The following is a 16,128-nucleotide window of genomic DNA, read 5'->3' as shown; positions in this document are numbered from 1 at the left end:
GGGCGGCGGAGAGGTTTTACGCCGAGGGCTTCGGTTTCCTCTTCGATAACACATCACGTGTTGTCTTTGTGTTTGCATCTTCCTTCCTCTCTATCTTTGCCTTTTTATTATCTGCTGTGGATTTTATTTTGTTATGGCTTAGATAGTTTTTAACCAATTTCATATTATAGCATATGTTAAGTTTCCGCACACTAGTTGTTTGACATATTGCTTGAATTGGTTATGTTGGTATTTGGGGGTCTAAACGTTCAAAGGTGTTTTTACACGTTTTTGAACTTTCAAGTGGCATAGAAAAGGACAAAGCATTATACCAAACATTCAAACGAAACACAGTTCAAGATCAACATTGAATGAGGTTACTCAAAACAGAAGAGCACATAACAAATTAACAACAATTCTCAGGCATACCACATTGTTACATTAAACATAGAAACCTAACATCAACATCCTAGGGAACACATTTAAACTTATACACCAAACATGCAATAGACAAACATTGTGAATCAACCATACTCCCAAACAGAGTCTATTACAACAATTTCTAAAAATAAGCATATGTCTATAAGACATCTCAATGGGTATGGTATGTTCAACATAGGGTAAATCAGTAAGCATACTGAAGGATGAAAATTAGACATGATAATAACAATATCTAGCATCCTAAAAACAAAAGCAACAAAACCCAACCTCAACAAAATGAGCAAACCCATGTTCGAACACTATATATATCTCAAATCATAATAGCAACCAACAAAACCAAGAAAACAAGGCTATAAAAGGAAATGTATAGAGAAAATAAGAAAAATCCATACCTTTTTCTTGATGATTAAAGTCAAAACGATGAACAACAATGGAGGTTTTAGTGAGAAACATGATGGGTTTGAGAGAGGTAAACACAGGGAAGACAATGAATAGGTCACAAAATTTCGAGGGCAAACTCGAAAAGGTTTTAAAAACTGAACTATTTATGCAAAACATGCGATTTTCACAACTCATTTAAGTCGCGTGCAAGTCGCCATGGTAACTCGTGAGACTCTTCGAAACCAAAATTTTCGAAAATTTTTCTAAGTGTTTTTCACAACTAGAAGTTCTACTCGCGAGAAAGTCGCGAGGTAAGTCGCAAAAATTTCTGTGTACTCCTCGCAACTAGACCTTCCACCCTCGAACAAGTCACTAGACTGAGCCGCGAGAAACATTAAAAACCCAAATTTTGAAAAATATTCTAAGTATTTTTCGCGATTGGGACATTGACCCGCCAATGAGTCACGAAAAATCTCTGTGTGAGCTCGCGACTGGGGCATGTGACTGGACCAACCTGCAATTGAGTTGCCAGAACAAGGCAACACTGTTTTTGAAGATTTTGACAATTTTTGCAAAAACAAAATACTTTCCAAAAACAACTAAAACACTCAAAAATCTTTTTGTGTTTGATCAACAAAAATTTAGCATGTGAAAAAACATTTAATCAAGTAAAATCACACAAATGAATATGGTATTCATGGAACATAGACATATGTGATGTGTGTGGATATCAACAATGAGATAGTCCTTAGTCTAACGTGAAGTTTCAATGATCAATTCAACCAAGCCATACACAATTAGCACTAGATAAAGTGACCCATCTCAATTATAGAAATATGCATATATAACCTCCCACAAAACTTGATTACATAACTTGTGAAGCTTTTCATTTGGCTCCATATACATCATATCATTTGATCTTTTTGAATCAATACATCTCATTGTGAGACTGATGCCTGAAATTTTTGATATTTCAATTTAATATGTTAGCCTTTGGCTTTTTGGGCATCATACATTTCATTTTATGTTGTTTTCCCTTTTTCCTAGTCAAATACTAATATGTGTGATAGGCTTTTGCAATTCAATATCTCTTTTCATTTGGAGATTTACATTTGGTGAGCTCTTTAAGCAAAAACAATAAAATAAATGAGAGGGAAGATATATAGGTACAAATCTATGCATGTCTAGAGATCAACAATACCATTGACTAATCACTCATGACAAGATTGAAGATCTATTTATAATAGTCACATAGATGTCAAGATTTCTCCGACAAAGATATGGAGTGCATAGGGAACAAGCTACACTCGTAAATGCACAAGGCCATTTGTACAAAGGTACAAGGCAACATGTGTTTTGAGACAAAACTCAACGATGTCAATCAAACTTTTTAGATTATCTACTTTTTATGTGTTTTTGGATTTTTGACATAAAAACAAGAAAAGATTGATAAAAAAAACCAATGTAAAAAAATTTAAAGCAAAAGCAAACTAACAAACAATTTTCAACTCAAACTAGCACCAAGCACACAACTAAGCTTCATCACAAAAACATAGGAAGTATTAATGCATGAACATGTTGTAATGTTTATGCATAAGTACAGTACCCCTCTTCATCCACACGTCACATGCATTTTGGGTGATATCCCTATAGGATTAGGTACGAGAATTAGGACTTTCGAACCTTCTAGTGAAGCTTTCCAAGCAAGTGGTGAATGCACCGATCATTTTCATCACGTCCACCACACTAGGATCACCATTTCGACCTTTTGATGACTCAATAGCCCTAGTCCTCTTGTCATTTCTTGGTCCTTTTGACCTTTGATCACTTGCATTCTTCAATGCTCTTAGCTTATGACAATTCAGTCTAGTGTGCCATTGAAGTCCATAATGGTGACAGACATGGTTTGTTCTCGGACCTCTTTGTGATCTTGTAATTCTCTTGAAGACTAGCGGTATCTTCATCTTCTTCAGCATTCGATTCTTCTATAATTCCCATGGATTCCTCATCACTATGCTCCCCAAGTTCTTGCACAAGCAAATTCAAGTCCTCCGAAGACTCAACATGAGCAATAACATGAGCAATAGTCATAAATGCTGAGAAATTCCCTTCTTCATCACAGCTATCCTCCGAATCAGAGGTGGACGAATCTGAGTCACTGAGAGTGATGGCATATGCCTTGCACTTCGATCTTAAGTACTTAGGACATTCCTTTTTGAAATGACCATGTCCATTACATTCAAAACAAATGACTTCTTGATTAGATTGGGACTCTTTCCCATCTCTCTTTTTGAAGTCCTTCTTCCCCTTTCCAGAACTTGTGAATTTCCCTTTATCACCAAATTTTCCACTGTTCTTGAACTTCAAGAATTTACGGAAATTTTTTGTAAGGTAAGCAACATCTTTCTCGACAACATCCTCATCTGACGAGTCGTGTACTTCTACCCTTTCATTTATGGTCTTAAGAGCAAGAGATTTGCTCTTCCTTTGAGTGGGCAATGACAATTCATAAGTCTGAAGTGATCCAACCAGTTCTTGGACTTTGATATCATCAAGATCTTTGCTCTCTTCAATCACTGTCACTTTGGCACGGACGCTTTCTGGCAATGACCGAAGGATCTTTCTTACTACCTTGGAATCCTCTGTTTTCTCTCCTAAATTAAACTTTCTGATGACCACTTCATTCAGCTTACTATAGAAAGAGTCAAAGGACTCGTCCTTACTCATTTTGAGCTCCTCAAATCGGGTGGTTAGCATATATAGCTTTGTGTCTTTTACTTTCTTCGTTCCCTCATAAGTGGTCTCCAATATTTGCCAAGCCTCCTTGGCAATGGTAATGTGAGAAATCCGATGGAACTCATCTAGAGACACACCACAAAAAATAGAGTTAAGTGCTTTTCTATTAGCATTTAATGTCGTGAGGGCTGCCTTATCCCATGTGGATTTGGCTACCTCCGGCTTAGTCCAGCTGATATCAACGGCATCCCAAACAGATTCATCTATCGAACATAAAAATGTACTCATCCGTACCTTCCAAAAGGCATAATTGATACCATCAAAATATGGTAGAGCATTTAAAGATTGAGACCGGTCCATCTCAAAAGAGGTTAAGGATCACACTAGGGTAATTAAACCACACCAAGTGCACCTGCTCTGATACCAATTGAATGTTCAAATAGTGTATAAAACACCTTGAATGTTTTGACCCCCAATTTACAAATTACCAATTCAAGCTTAATATCAAACAATATATGTGTGGAAAATGAACATAAGCTTATAACAGAATTGATAAACAATCTAAACCAAATAAAATCGCATCCACAACAAAAATTGAATGGCAAAGATTAAGGGAAGAGAGATGCAAACACAAGGACAACACTATGATGTGTTATCGAACAAGAAACTGAAGCCCTAGGCGTAAAACCTCTCCGTCGCCTTCCAAGTGGTAAATAATCCACTAAAGAATGAAGTTGGGATACATGAACAGTAGAAGACCCTCCAAGCCTAATCTACCTAGTGTACCTAAGCCCTCCAAGCTTCTACTCCAACGAGGTTACGCCGATAGCATCAACCAATATGAATTGGTCCCTTCCTAACTGCTTCCCAAGCACCAAATGGTCTTCTCATAGATATGGGTATGTTGAGAGAAGGTTTTGGCTAATGTACCTCTTAAGGATGTAACAATGGAGAGGGTGAGAGTTGAGGAATTTGAAGAGTCACTATGTAAAGATTGTGAATAAGTCAATCTTGTTTTTCTCTAGGGTTTCTCTCTCAAAATTCTCTTTGGAAGCTTTCAATATTTTGTGGGTATAAGGGATATTTATATTGGAGTGAGAAAGGAATGCGAAGAGTTAGTTTTTTCATAATAGAGTGGACTGGCGACTTGGCCTCACGACTTGACTGAGTCACAGGTCTAAGCTGCGAGCTAACTGAATGGCCAGTCTAGACTTTTTGTCCTGTAGTGCTACAGCTGGCATGATGGTTCATCTTCTTTACATGCTTCAGTTGTGTGGATCATCTGGCGGCTTGCAAGCTGCAAGTCACCCGGGAGATCCAATCGCGAGTCCCTGCTTCACTGCACAGTCTTGAGCATTTCTTCACACTCTCTCACACACTACCTTTACATGAATTCCACTTAAACACAGGGTTACTAATTGCTAGATTAAAAGCAAATTTGGCATGAAATAAAGCCAATAAGATGGTTGATTAAATTCAACCTTACAAACTCTTTAATTAAATATGGCCTAGCTACACATAATGAAGGTCGGCGCACAAGCCGAGCAGTCTTGGGTGTCTAACATCTTCCCAAGCCGTACCCAAACTCCGGATCCATAATTTGGTACATGGACTCATGTGTATAAGTGATTGGCCCAAAAGGCTCAACATGGTTCCTAGACCTAATCTATATGGCAACTCCATTAGTACACAACAAGTTATTTAAGATAAGAGACATTTACATAAAGAGAGAAAAAAAGCAACACATGTGAGATAAAGGTGAAACACATACATGATCATCATGTATATAGAAAGAAGAAGTACAATGTGTAAAAGATCAAGAGACCATGGTACATGTAATGAGAACTACACAACAAAACCTCACTACATATCTCAAAAAACTCTCCTCCTAACTAGTCTATCTCTACACTAGCTCTCCCCCTAATAATATGACTACTCTCTTATAACCAAAATTACTCCCCCTTTTTGTCATTAGTGACAAGGGGTGAGTTACTAAGAACTAGTCATCTCATCATCGCTAGAAGAGACAGAAGCATCATCACTCTCATCATCTCCACCATTAGAAGACTCCTCAATAGGCTTGAGTGAGAGAGAAGGAGCAAAATCGCCAAAACAAGACTATTGACGAGTGATGCGACCAATCCCGATGTTCATCTGACACATCTCATCAGAAAGATGCCTCTACTCCAGAAGAAGAAGATGGAGCAGATGAAGAAGAGGGTTAAGAAGAAGGAGATGAAGAACCACAACGAGTGATCGGGTTCTAGGAAGGGACAGACTTTTTGGGTGCCATAGTTAGAAATGAAGGAAGGAAAGAGAAACAAAAAATAAAAATAAAATAAAAAATAAAAAATCATAGCAGAAGAAATGCTCAAGAAATACGAAAAAGAGAAAAGCAAAGCATAGTAATGCATGAACATGTGACGTGCAAAACAAAATTGCATCATAGGAAAAAACCCAATCCAAACTATAGCACTCACAAGTATAATCATTCACACAATCCTAGAATGCATGAAACATGTGAATAAAATGCTAGAGAATGCAATGCATGATCATATGATAGCATAGCAACCAAACTCATCCCAAAGATTTCATCAAAACACAAAAACCCTAAAACTTTTCAAGAAAATAGAAAACCTAGGTCTAAATGCATGAAATGCATGAAAGATGAGGAAAAGAAGAGATTAAGGCTACTTACCAAAGGATTTGAGATTGGAGTAGGCCGAAATTGAAGAGGGAAGGAGGTTTTTGGTGAAAAAAGGGGTTTGGATCGAGAGAAAAGAGAGAAGGATTGAATTGAAGTGTTTGAGTGAGAAATGAATCAAGTCAAACCTTGAATACATATAGATCTATGTAGCTCAATAGATTGAGTATGTATCAAGAGGTATCGAGAACTAAACCTCGATAGATAGAGGTATATGTCAAGAGGTTGTTAAGAGAAACCTAAAAGACCTTGATAGAAATTGTATGTATCGAGAGGTATCGAGAATGTGTCGAGTAAGCTAAAACAAGGTTTTTCAAGGAGGAAAAACACATGTGAAGAAAGCATGCAAGATAAACACCAAACCAACCATCCAAGAAGCATGTTAGTCACTCAAACATAGCAACATCTTTAGATGCAAAACATCCCTAAGTCAAAACAAACTAAACAAGTCTAACTAATTTTATTTTCAAAAACAAGTTAAGATAGTTTAGTAAGCATATACTACCACATGTATTCTTTATGGTGGCTAAATCACATTGTACCTATACAATAGTATCAAGAGTAGCAAAGCGTATGCGTGTTGTGTGTGAAACTTTTGCAAGAAAGCATAAGTGTTTCATCATATGAAGAATAATGATATAAGCATATCAAATACATCCAAACACAATCATAACTATTTGATGGGAACCATGACCTTTGAGGTACATCATATAACTCCCACATCTCTTACAAACATGCTTGCAACCATATTTAAAAGCATTTTGATTATTTTTACTTTTCATGTTCTTTGCATATTTTTATTTTAAAAAATAAAGATACATATCATACATGGGCATATAAGAGAGAGAAAAGAAACCCAAATATGTTAGCCAAACATCCTTTTCTTGTTGTGCAAGTGCTACGCCTTATTGAGCATGGCTTTTATGAATTGCACGCAAATGTTATATGATTGATGAGTTTTAGTGGTGAGATGGTTATTTATTCCTTTCCCTTAGGATTTTTTAGTCCATCCCGACAAAAAGAGTTATAAGGAAATAAATGATAAAAGATTAACCAAATCATACAAATCACATAACGAGCCATAAAACTAGCATTACTTAGTTGTACATGAAGATGCTCATCTAAGCTAGAAGCGATACAAAGTTGAGAACTTTGTTTCAAGACCATCAAAGGTACACAAGCACCAGTATATACAAACACACATTGTTTTTGTACTTTTCATTTTTTTTTAATTGAAAGCAAGAAAACAAATGGCAAAACAAACACACAAACTGATATATAAAAAAGCATTAAAGACTACTGACTCAAAAGCAACCAATCAAACACCCAAGAGATGGAAAGATAGAGATGAAATCACTTGAAGGAGTCTTTTTCCTTCGAAATAGGAGACTTGGAGGGAGATGAAACTTTCTTGTTCTAAGGCCACTGAGGGAGGATTAAACCCATTGAAGTTTGTCAAGAACATCACTACCTTTAAGAATTCCCCAAGAGGAGCCAAAGAGTTTTGAAGTTGATTTTGGCCTCTGAAAGATAACACACTATTGCTTTGTTGAATGGCAAGACACTTATAACAATTTGGACAAGTGTGTCCCGATGCTCCATAATGATGACAGAAATAAGGTTTCTTTGATTGAGAATTCTGATTAGTTGAGTGATGAGTGTTCTACTTAGTTTCTTTAACAACCTTATGGGGTGCTCCCAGAATGGATTTACCCTTATCATGCTTAATCTCACTCACATTTTCCATTTTAGGCTCAATTATCTTAGGTTTAGCATTAGAAGCAAGAGATACAAAAACAACATTATTCAAAGCACTAGAGGAAGTACTACAAGAAGAGAGAGAGTGGTCATACCCAAGACCAGTTCAATCAGATGCAGCTCTTTGGAAATTCAGCATTTCATCCTGCTTAGCACTTGAAGTTCTTTCCAATTGGGCTCTTACCTGAAACAGCTCAGCATCCAGTTTCTTGGTCTTCTCAGCTAGGAAATTGTTCTCAAACCATAGTGCTCCGATGGTTTGAATTGCTTCATCAACTTTAGTGGAGAGTTCTTCTTGTTCCAACTCCACTTCACTTAGCTTCCTTATGGCTAGCCTATAAATCATTTCATGCTTCTTAGAATTCTTGTATAACTTTGAGTAGGCAGTATGGATATCATCTTTTTCATCCATCTCTTCAAATGTGGACTCCATCAATTCCTCTTCCTTATCAGCCAGTTCTTCAGACTCATTGGATAAATCAATAGTAGCTGTGAAGGCGTTAACTATCCCTTCTTGATCAATACCCTCTGAGTTAGCTTCTGGTTCGGTATCACTCAAGGTGGTAGCTAAGGCGTTCCTTTTGCCAATTGACTTGAGATAGGTAGGACATTCTTGCTTCATGTGTCCATACCCTTGAGAGCCATAGCATTTTGGACTAATTGTATTGCTGTTGTTTTTCCTACCTTCTTTGGACTCTCTCTTGAATTTACCTTTGAGACTTAAATTGAGAAAATCCAAACTATTTTATTCTTGATGAACTTATTGAATTGTCTGGTAATGTAAGATTTGAACTTTGAGTTCTCATCCTCAGATAACTCATCTTCTTCATCATTCTTGACTTTTAGAGCCATATTTTTGCTTTTGCTTCCTTTGCCAATCCTCATTAAACCAGGTTCATAGGTTTGCAAATTTCCAATCAATTTTGTCAAAGGAATAGAGTCAATGTCCTTTGATTCTTCAATGGCGATGATTTTAGCATGGAACTACTCTAGAAGAGATTTGAGCATTTTCCTCACGATTTTAGGCTCTAGGATCTTCTAACTTAAGTTGAAAGCAGAGTTTACTATGTCTTTGAGCTTAGCATAGAATTCATCAAACACCTCATCATCATCCATCCTTATTTCTTCAAAACTTGTGGTAACTTTGAAGCTTAGAATCTTTCACAGCCTTGGTAACTTCATAGGTGTTTTGAAGGATTGTCCATGCTTCATTTGCACTCTTAGTGGATGAGATTTTCTTAAACTCCTTATTATTCATATCACTAAACAAGGCATTCAATACTCTGCTGTTGAAATTAGCAGCTTTGATCTTGTCATCATCCCAAGATGCGGGCGGATCAATAGGTTTGGTCCATCCAACCTTTTCATCTAAAGATTGCAAAAAAACTCTCATGCGTACTTTCTAGTATGCATAGTTAGTACCATCAAATAGAGAGGAATAATCAATGATTGTCCACGATCCATAATAACAGGGGTCAATGGATCACACAACAAAGATTAAAACCTTGTTAAAATGTGCCCACTTTGATACCACTTGTTAAGTTAAGAAAGCTTGACCTCGGTTAATTAATTCAACTATTCAAGTTGATCAATTAAGTCAAATTACATGCAAATTGTGGAGGCACAAACAAATCACCAAATAACAACTATGCAGTGGAAAATAAATAACTTCTTGATTTGTTGACGAATAGAGAAAACCTTTCATAAGGCAAAAATTCCACTGGGTGAATTTAAGGTCACCACTCCAAAAAATCCACTAATCAATAATCAAGAAGTTCCAAGTATAAGGAATCTTACTACTACCCTAGCCTATCTCAAAATACCAACTTATACTTGAACCTTCGCTCTAATATCCATTTGGACTTGATCTTTTAGCAGCCTTCTTTCCTTTGTTGCACAAATCTCTAATCTGTAACTAACTCATTTGCACAGATCCTAGTACGTGACTAACTCTAGCAACTTGAATGATTTTTGTTGGCAGCAAAGTTCTTCACTTCATCAATGATGAAAATCAGGAAGCTCTTGATTACAAAACCCTATGGCGTATAATTGCAGTAGATAGAGAAAAATAAGTTCTTGGTCTCTGTCTCTCTCAATGATGGTTGTTAAAATAAGACTTATATATGTCTAGGGTTATGAGAAAAGGAACCCTAAATAAGTACATCAATATGGGCCGAATTTTAGATCTAGAAATTTTGACATCGTAATTCTCGATAGTACATCAATATGTATTGAGCTTCATTTAATTCTCGATAGCAACTATCTGTCGAGCTTTAATAAAATAACTTTTCTTCACTTATTTCTTAGATCAATCTTCATGTCTTTAATACTACCACTTGATATGTATCAAATCCAACTTAGATCTACCCAATTTACAAGTGTGTTTTGTCAAAAGATTAGCCAATTACATAGATAATATGACACTAAAAAGAATGAAGGGTCCAATTAAGGAATCTTTTTCAATTAAAAGCATCCAAGAAAACCAATAGAATATAATTAAGGGAAAATATGGGGGAAAAAAAACACCAACCAAAATAACACAACCCATTTTTGATAAAAAACCAAGCATATATTTTTGGGGTTACTACATGTCCTTTTCACATTTTCCCATGTCTTTCACTATATTTTGTCAAACTTTTGGTTTGTTTTTTTTTTTTTTTTTTTTTTTAAATTTTATTATTATTATTATTATTATTATTATTATTATTATTATCATCATCATCGAAGCCTTTGGAGCTCTCACAATTTTCCACATCACCACTATTTTTCTTTTATATCTTATATATTTATTATTTCTTTTCAACGTCTGATTTATTTCTTTCCATTAGATATATACGAGACTCCTTTTACAATCACTCCTCTCATAAGTTACTAATCCATTCAAAAACAAACACTATAGAAATATATTAAAAATATATACCCGTACTCATAATATATTTCATTATTTAGTTATATATATTAAGCGTTATATTAAATGGTCGATTTTTATGTTGGTATTTCTCTTCCATTCTTTGTTGAATATGTACTCTGCCCCCATTCACTCAATTTTCTCTCCACAACTCACCAACTCCACCTTCTCTGGCACCACTCATCTTTGGCTCCACCTTTGCGACATCACCATCTCTCACTTACGACAATTTCTTCCCCTCTCTTACCTATAGTTCTTCTTTCCCACAACCTTGTCAGCACCTAGGTCTCTACCGTCAGGTTTGTCGTTGGGTTTCTACCTCTATCAAATTTTTATTTTTATTTTTGGTAGCTAATTTGAGTTTGGGGTGAGTTTGTAGAGAAATTCAAGTTTGGGTTTGAGAATATTTGCTTATTCATGACTGTATCTTGATTGAAATTAGAGAAGCACCCAACACCTGAGGCAAAACAACCCCACTTGAATGGTTGCCTTAGGCCTTACTGTAAAGCGAATCCTACCACAGGTCCATTTGTGGCAGAGGGTGTGGCTACCTTTTCTGTTGTCATCATTAGCCACTTGGCCTCAATAAGTCTATCTCTATCTCTCCTCAAATTTAGACTCTCTGTTCTATAAATTTTTTCCCTTTGCAAGATATTTTTTTATGGTGGAATGCTTGTGATTAGGATGACTGATATTTAGGTAATTCTTATCTGAAGCTTGGTTTTATGTTTAGTTTAATGGAAGTTAAGATCCATAGCTATCAGCCTACTACTCACTTTTATTTTTTGCTTTCTTCCATGCACATCGAAGGACCAAGTCCATAGAGTTTAGAAGCTGTCTACAAATTCTAGCAATAGCAAAGTGCATAGCAAAGTGAAAAGGTAGAGCTAAGTTTTTACTTCTTCCATATCTATTTTTGAAGCATATTTTGTGAGACTTCATTGTGATCCAAGTTGATATATTGATTATTGAATCTAATAGGCATGGGTTATTTTTCATTGTTACTAGGGAAAGGATTAAGAAGGTTACTTATTGATAAAACTAAATAAATGACTAACAAGGTTGAAGGGGTGATTGATAGATGATTGCATGTCATAACACTGAAGATATGGCCCTAGGTAGTACATTGGAGAATTTAAAATCCATTGCATAATATTTATCTGCAATTAAATGTCCAAGCAATTTGATCTGTCAGATATGGGCTTAGACAACAAATTTGGAAGTACTAATGGATTCCTGTTTTGGAATTTTTTTCTGTTACATTGATCACTCCTCATTATGTCACGTAGTTACATAAATTTGTGCCATGATTACATTTAAAAAAAAAAACTAAAACTTATACCTTTTCATTAGGCCTATTAAAGGAACCATTTTATTTTTCTTAAATGGGTATTTCTATTTTGTTTCAGTGTTATTGTTGCAAACTTAAAACTGCTGGTACGGTTGCACATCGTATTCAAAACAATATTACTCCAAAAGCATTACCAGTAAAGTTTTTAATTTCTTTTTAAAACTCTCTCTATTGTTTCCTCCAACATTCTCTGTCTCTGCAGCTTTGCCCTTATTATGAATGCTCCTTTGCAGGCTTCATTCAAAATACAAAACAGCAAACATTAGGGGCAGAGAGAGAAATCTAAGGGATTTTAACATCGTCAGCCAGTTTCCCTCTACTTTCTGGCTTCAAGCCACCATTATACCTCCAAAAACAATATTGGTAAAGTTTTTAATTTTGTTTTAAAAAATCTCTGATAAAAATATGATTTAAGTTTTGTTATTTTAATTTATGTTTTAGATTTGCATTTCTTTTGGTAGATTAGCCTAGGAGCATTTGTTTGTATGATAAATCTTCAATAGCTTATGATTTTGATTGACACTACATTTTTAAATGGTTTTAATCATTTTTACTTATGCTAAGTAATTTTTTTATTGTAGCTTTGATAATGAAATAGATGTGGGTTGTTTTAAGTGGAATCTTATAGTGGGTTGTATTTGAAATTGTGACTTGCATAAGGGTTTATTTGATTTTGATTGGCCCTTGATAGGATTTTTTTTAAGTAAGAAAGTTTTTATTTTTTGAATAATTGCAATAGTTCTTACTTACACCATTTGAATTGAATATATTTTTTTGTTAATTAACTGGCCCGACATATATTTCTATAGTGGATAAATGTGATAGTTCTTACACTATTTGAATCTATAGTTTTTTGATGTCTCTATTTCTCCATTACTTTCTTTGGGGCTTGATTTAATTTTTATTTAATTTAAAGTTTGGTTGGGTGGACTATTGGGATATGAGTTGCATTACAACATAATTTTTACCAATTTAAACTCTACTCTTGCAATATGCCTTAATGGCTATTCTTCTTCTTCTTCTTTTTTTTTTTTTGGGTAGATTACTTCATGCTTCCTAAATCTCTTTCGAAGTAATTTGTTGACTGATTGATATTTTTTGGCAACATGTAAAACCCAAAAATATGGAATCATTGATTCAATGAAAATTATTAATTCAAAAAGACTTATTGCACAATTTTAATAAACATTTTCTATCAAATGTAAAATAGCATATATAGCCACCAAACACTCTACTGCTAACAAGAAAAACAATCTAAATTTTTGTCCCAACATAAGACAATATACAGAGGCTGAAATTCAGTGCCACCAAAATAAGGCCTTTAATAGAATGGAATGGAAAGCTCTGTTTGTATAGAGACAGAATGAAGGAAATGAAGGTCATATTACTTGAAATTGATATACTCAATATTGGGTTTCTTCCTTTTAAGACATGTATAAGCTTTATTTTAGACTTGCTTGAATTAGTGTAGGATATTTGTGGCTGTCAATACATGAGGTGAGATTAGCCAAATAGGTAGTTTGCTTAGCTACAGACTATTTGATTAGCATGGGCTTTAGGAGATGATGGCTAAAAGAAATTGACCAATAACCCAGATTTTTGGGTGAAAATGGGTTACAGCATAGTAAAAACAAATCTAAAGAATGTGTTAAAAAGGTGACCATCATAGTAGAACAAGAATATATGGGGTCTGTGAGATAAACCTCTAATGTTCTCTGCCGATTCTGACTTAGGACACCAGTTGCTTTAGTTGTTACAACTCCGAGTTGAGAGATCTATTTTGCCGATTAAGTCCATGAACTTCTTGCTTGAGATTTATAATTTCCTGATTAGTCTATCCTCTTCGAAGTACAATATCCAATTTGTCTATGTATAATTTTATGATTTTTGAATTTAATGTAAGAAACAATCACTTCCAAGTGATTATGAATTGCAAAAGATCAAAATGATTTGTTTCTGTAATATTCCTTAAGAATCTTTATTTTTTTGGCAACATGTAAAACCCAAAAATATGGGGCCTTGCATGTCCATGAGAAAGGTTCTTAGAAGTAGAAGTTATGAAATCAATGATTCCATCAAAAGTTCATCCTCTTGGGGTAAGTTTCTATGTCTAAGCCTTTTAAAGTGGTACTATATTGTTCAACCCCATACACATCCATGACTTAGATTTGCTACCAGAAGGGGGGGGGGGGGGGAAGCTTTAAATGGATAAGCATAGGTGAGTGAAGATAAAATTTCTTTGTTAATGTTTAAGCCGATAACATGAAGAAGTCTATTTAGTATTTTTGTAACTTCTTTTATTTTTTCCAGTACAATTTTCTTTTTTATTATATTAGTTGGTTTCTCAATTCTAAGAAACTCTTTTTTTCCCTTTAGTTTCTCGACTCCCCTGAAAGTGTTCAAAGAAATGCTTGAACAAAACTTTCCATCACCATATTTGATTGGATTGGTGTTGATTGCTTGCTTTCTAATTTTTTGGGGTGCAGTTTAAATTTGTAGAATTTTAGTGTTTTGGCTGCTTTTAGTTTAGCTAAATGAGGTTGTAATCAGATTATAACACATAATTTAGCAAATATAAATATTCATTAGATTAGTCATAATCAGATATAATATATAGTTAAGTAACTAAGAGATCAGTTTAGTCTAGTATTAAAAGATTAAATGCAAATCATAATAATTTTAAAGTATAATGTTATAGCGGCAATATAACACATGCATCACAAGGTTTGTCACATTTTACACTTAGAAAAAGTAATGCAGCAAAATGGATGAAATCATGATGAATCCAATCAAATTTTAAATTTATTAAGAGATTAGTAAGGACTTTACAGATATTCACAAATTCAATGGCTCACCACTACAACCAATGTATCAAATAGATAATTGGATTGTTAGGATAATATTGATGCTACATCTTGTGCTACACTATCTATAGAGGTTTGCTTTGGTATTTCAGGTTCTACAACTGAATCTAGGCATGTACATTCATTCGTTTCACAAGTTTTAAAATAATGATTAGTATGTGTAAGTACAAGTATGGTTAAAGATATGAAGCATTCATTTTTAACAATTTTTTTTTCTATTTATTCTATATTATTTTCATGAATAAAAGGCAATAGAATAACTTTAGTTTATATACACTACACAATCTGTTTGAGAAATTTTGGCTCTTTCTTTGTATTCAGTATTTGAAGTTAGGGTAGGTAGATTAGTAGATATGTAGTTTAGTGACCTAGGGAGGTGGATGATAATTGTAAGTGACTAAGATACTTGGAAGATTCTTTCAAACATTGTGCTTTCAACAGGGGTGAGTAATTGGTTGCCATACATAGAGTTGAACTTGGAAATTGGTGTTGAAATATGTTCAAAAAACTTCATCTTTGAGACTTATTTAAGTTTTGATGTTGCTTCTCTTTCAGATAATGATTCAAAGTATTTGATTCTTCAAGTGATTTTTATTTGAAACTGATGTAAATTACTTATACTTTTTGATAATGTTTTAGAGAAAAAGAATGATTGAACTTTTACTTTTACTTTTAATATAGAGCTATATTCCATTTGCAATGAGATGCTGACTCAAATTCCATTGATGACTTACATTAGTCCACTGTCTATAATTGTCATCAATAAGTTATTTATGGAATGTTTTCCATATTATCATTTGACCATTTTCAAATTTTATACAGGTAATTTCCATTATTAGCAAGTATGTAGCCATGAAATGCAATAGTGACTTTTGTTCATGAGCTATGATGCCAACTGGGTTGATTACTTGATGGAAAAATTAGTCTCTTATTGTGAGGTTGATTAATTATCTTTTTATTTAACTATCTTATGCATCACACAGGTTAGTGACTAGTTATTATTATG

This window comes from Quercus lobata, chromosome 4 (assembly GCF_001633185.2).
Source record: "Quercus lobata isolate SW786 chromosome 4, ValleyOak3.0 Primary Assembly, whole genome shotgun sequence".
In the NCBI taxonomy this organism is placed as follows: domain Eukaryota; kingdom Viridiplantae; phylum Streptophyta; class Magnoliopsida; order Fagales; family Fagaceae; genus Quercus; species Quercus lobata.
The sequence above is the reverse complement of the archived record's forward strand: the minus strand, read 5'-3'. Positions refer to the sequence as shown.